At 43.6% G+C, this 5000-nt stretch overlaps 1 protein-coding gene across 1 annotated transcript in view; it reads left to right on the top strand.

Annotated features, from left to right (window-relative positions):
- The window catches only part of LOC311119383 (transcriptional-regulating factor 1-like), a gene marked incomplete at both ends in the record, with an annotated part of 17714 nt that overhangs the window by 8656 nt on the left and 4058 nt on the right, over positions 1-5000 (top strand). The gene's annotated exons all lie outside the window — the stretch shown is intronic.

Raw genomic sequence — 5000 nt, 5'->3', positions numbered from 1 at the left:
GCTGTTCTAGTGCAGGGTCCCTTGTCCATGAATGAGAAGATCATCAATGTGCTGTTCTAGGATGATAGTGCAGAATGCAGTGGAGAGCAAAGCAACCCCTGCGTCACTCCTATCACTGCACGAAAAGCGGAGTTTCTGGGTGAAATCGGATCTGCTATATTCCCGTGAAATTTGAGGTGCACGGTCGTGGGCGGGACTTTCCCAATGCGAGTGTGCGGACTCTTGTAGACCTCTGGGCATCCCCGACCACTTTTGTGATACGGGAATTTCTGGGATAGTACATTTCCAATTAGGTTTTCATACAGCATGGTACGTATAATTAGTGCGGCAGGTAGCCTAGCGGTTAGAGCGGTTGGGCCAGTAACCGAAAGGTTCGAATCCCAGAGCAGGCAAAGTGGAAATATCTGCCCATTTTGCCATTGAGCAAGGCAGTTAACCCCCAACAACAACTGCTCCCCTGGCGCCGATGACTAAGGCGGCCTCCCGCACCTCTCTGATTCAGAGGGGTTGGGTTAAATGTTGAAAACACATTTAGGTTGAATGCATTCAGTTGTGCAACTGACTAGGTATTCCCTTTCTCTAATATGTTACTGGAAATATCCGCACCGCGCATGTAATGTAAATTCTCAACTGCCAGAGGCGAGTGCCTCTCTACCTCATGTCATGGAAGAGAAGCCCGGAGAAAAGATGCCAACTCTGTGTCTCCTTATTCATCCTGTTTTCAGGTTTGTAACATTTATAAACACTGTTTCATTTTCAAAAGCTAGAGATAAGATGTTTATCTAAACTGTGATGAGTCTGCTGGTAATTTTGATGTATACTTTTAAGTGTTTTGCCCGAGTGAAAAACAACTGCGATTTTCTTATTCATATGAGTGTAGCCAAGCTAAGCTAACTACCTTTGTATGTAAGTTAATGAGCACAAGATGGCATCTCAGATGATTTTTTATTTATGTTATAAATGTTTGTACATATGAACAACATTGTATGAACAACACTAATTATATTTAATTTGTATCTTAACAGTTGCATGCTAATTGCAATCCGCTAACATTAGCTAGCTCAGCACTAGAAAACCTACCATTTCTCCCTACTAGCTAGCTACTCTTAGCTTATGTTGTTGTTGGCTAGCGGTTCACGGGTTTTTGTTACATTTAAAACACAGGCCTCTTCTGTAATTTGTTTGTACTGTTGTACAAACTGTTGTTGTCCATATAATGCATGGGTGTATATTAAGTGGTTTTGCATAGCACCATCTTTAGTGATAAAGTAGGTAACACTAGCTAGGTAACTAGCTAGCTAACTAACCCGGTTCAAACCCTGATGGGTCATACTGTACATACACACCTAGTAAGACATACATTTTTTGCAAAGGCAATTAGCTAGTAAATTTCTTCTAGAGATTGTTGAATTGAGTTGTAACATTTATACAAACGTAACACTTTTGCATTCTCTCTTGACACACAGATTTTTATCTCCCAGCTCAAGGTGTCTGTGCGATGTCAAAAGAGCAAAGAACACGTCACCCGGATGTTAATGTTGTGTAAAATGTTCTCTATTCATTCAAACACTGAAAAAGAGTGAAACTCTCAAAGGTATACTCAGTGCACATTTTACATACAATAGCAAGGCTCTGCGAAAGGTGGCCTAGCCACCAAAACAACAGAAAATTTACCTTGTGCTTGTATCCGTTGCAGGTTCTCGTGTCGCCTATTTACCAGACCGTGAGGCGGCCGTATCTCTCAGGTTTACCTGGGAACAGAAGGGACACAATCTTGGAGAACCATGCAAAGAAGGGTCACCAAGAGGAGAGAGAGAGAGTAAACCTTTTTGTAAAAGTAAGTTTCTGTGTAACACTAGGTCTGTTACTCCTGTGTTACTCCTGGTCCTCGGAAGAAAAAAGGGCAGACATGGTCCTATTTCATGTTTCAAGTTCTAGATTTGAGTCTAGAAGAGTAGAATGAAAACAATAGTTGAATTCCACCCACCTGGTCTAGAGTGGCTGCTATATCCCTGTAGTTCCATTAATCACCTGGTCTAGAGTGGCTGCTATATCCCTGTAGTTCCATTAATCACCTGGTCTAGACTGGCTGCTATATCCCTGTAGTTCCATTAATCACCTGGTCTAGAGTGGCTGCTATATCCCTGTAGTTCCATTAATCACCTGGTCTAGAGGCTGCTATATCCCTGTAGTTCCATTAATCACCTGGTCTAGAGTGGCTGCTATATCCCTGTAGTTCCATTAATCACCTGGTCTAGAGGCTGCTATATCCCTGTAGTTCCATTAATCACCTGGTCTAGAGTGGCTGCTATATCCCTGTAGTTCCATTAATCACCTGGTCTAGAGTGGCTGCTATATCCCTGTAGTTCCATTAATCACCTGGTCTAGAGTGGCTGCTATATCCCTGTAGTTCCATTAATCACCTGGTCTAGAGTGGCTGCTATATCCCTGTAGTTCCATTAATCACCTGGTCTAGAGTGGCTGCTATATCCCTGTAGTTCCATTAATCACCTGGTCTAGACTGGCTGCTATATCCCTGTAGTTCCATTAATCACCTGGTCTAGAGGCTGCTATATCCCTGTAGTTCCATTAATCACCTGGTCTAGACTGGTTGCGATATCCCTGTAGTTCCATTAATCACCTGGTCTAGAGTGGCTGCTATATCCCTGTAGTTCCATTAATCACCTGGTCTAGAGTGGCTGCTATATCCCTGTAGTTCCATTAATCACCTGGTCTAGAGGCTGCTATATCCCTGTAGTTCCATTAATCACCTGGTCTAGACTGGCTGCTATATCCCTGTAGTTCCATTAATCACCTGGTCTAGAGGCTGCTATATCCCTGTAGTTCCATTAATCACCTGGTCTAGAGGCTGCTATATCCCTGTAGTTCCATTAATCACCTGGTCTAGAGGTTGCTATATCCCTGTAGTTCCATTAATCACCTGGTCTAGACTGGCTGCTATATCCCTGTAGTTCCATTAATCACCTGGTCTAGAGGCTGCTATATCCCTGTAGTTCCATTAATCACCTGGTCTAGAGGCTGCTATATCCCTGTAGTTCCATTAATCACCTGGTCTAGAGTGGCTGCTATATCCCTGTAGTTCCATTAATCACCTGGTCTAGAGGCTGCTATATCCCTGTAGTTCCATTAATCACCTGGTCTAGAGTGGCTGCTATATCCCTGTAGTTCCATTAATCACCTGGTCTAGAGGCTGCTATATCCCTGTAGTTCCATTAATCACCTGGTCTAGACTGGCTGCTATATCCCTGTAGTTCCATTAATCACCTGGTCTAGACTGGCTGCTATATCCCTGTAGTTCCATTAATCACCTGGTCTAGAGTGGCTGCTATATCCCTGTAGTGCCATTAATCACCTGGTCTAGACTGGCTGCTATATCCCTGTAGTTCCATTAATCACCTGGTCTAGACTGGTTGCTACATCCCTGTAGTGCCATTAATCACCTGGTCTAGAGGCTGCTATATCCCTGTAGTTCCATTAATCACCTGGTCTAGAGTGGCTGCTATATCCCTGTAGTTCCATTAATCACCTGGTCTAGACTGGTTGCTACATCCCTGTAGTGCCATTAATCACCTGGTCTAGAGGCTGCTATATCCCTGTAGTTCCATTAATCACCTGGTCTAGACTGGTTGCTACATCCCTGTAGTGCCATTAATCACCTGGTCTAGAGGCTGCTATATCCCTGTAATTCCGGTAATCACTAATTGCTGTATTTTGTTGGAACACTAATTGACTCTGTATTAAAACGGCATTGACTGTTTTATTGAAAATAACAGTAATCGTGAGCTTGGTGCACGTTTCCTACTCTAGACCACATGCCTCTAGCTCTGTGCAATGACAGTACCACATGCAAAACTTGTAGTATATCGCGTTTGATTATATCTACCTTTGGGTAGGTGTTTGTGGGTGATGCATCCAGTGCATGTAGCCAGGCATGTGGGAGCCCCTTTCAACCAGGTGGATGGAATTCAACTATTGTTTTTACAATAGTCCAATAATACCAATAATCTCAGTCATTTTTACAAGATAATCAAAAACGGTTTGAGGGAACTGCAATCAAGGTAAGTGATAAGGTTGGATCTCCTCTTTGCTATCTCTCAGTCTGGGCTTGGTAGGTTTGGTGGGGTTAAAGTTCAGATTCTATATGAATTACATGTCCATTCTGGTGTTCGAATTCCTAATTCTATGATTACTTGTACAGTATATGAATATGCATGACTTGAATCTGTTGCATTCGCTCACTGTGTTCTATTGGTTCTAAAAGCACGGTTGCGAGTGCTTGCAGAGGGCGAGAGAGACATTTGGAGAGGAGTTAAATGTGGGCCTGATGAGGGCGGATGGACTGCAAAACGGCAAACCGGTGTGCTTCGTCAAGCCCCCCCCCCCCCCCCCCTACTTCCGGAGTGAGGCGCTCACTGCCCTTAGTCAAGAACCGCTTGGAGAGGGATCAGAGCTACTTGACGAGTCACAGCACATGGACCGTGTCTGGGGAGTTTTCATCAAGGCAACCTATATCCCACGGACCCCTCAACTGTATAGCCACCCCAATGGAGGCTTGCCCTGGACCAAGCTGGATGACTCCTGTCAGTACTGTGCTTGATTCTTTTGAAAACACTTATTATTGCTCTTTGAATTTTGAATATTCTCATTCATATTCCTCTCTATGAGGTACGTCCCCCCCACCCCTCATTTAACCCATGTTAGCAGGTAAGTACCACATTTGACATTCAAAGATTAATAAAAGTTATTTCAAAAGAATCGAGCAGAGTACTGGCAGGATTCATCCAGCTTGGTCCAGGGCTAGCCTCCATGGGGGTTACTTTAGTTTCAGGCCCTGATTAACCTTAAATGCAGATACTATTATCTGCCTTCTCCGGCACCACTGAAATGAATTGTCATCCTTCAAGAAGTGCATTTGTGTGTTTTAGTCAAGGAACTAAGAGTTGTTTTAGTATAGCGATGTCGTGAGGTGCTGGAAAAAC

Source organism: Coregonus lavaretus (genome assembly GCF_964263955.1).
Source record: "Coregonus lavaretus genome assembly, contig: HAP1_SCAFFOLD_2974, whole genome shotgun sequence".
NCBI classification, from domain to species: domain Eukaryota; kingdom Metazoa; phylum Chordata; class Actinopteri; order Salmoniformes; family Salmonidae; genus Coregonus; species Coregonus lavaretus.
The sequence above is the reverse complement of the archived record's forward strand: the minus strand, read 5'-3'. Positions and strand labels throughout refer to the sequence as shown.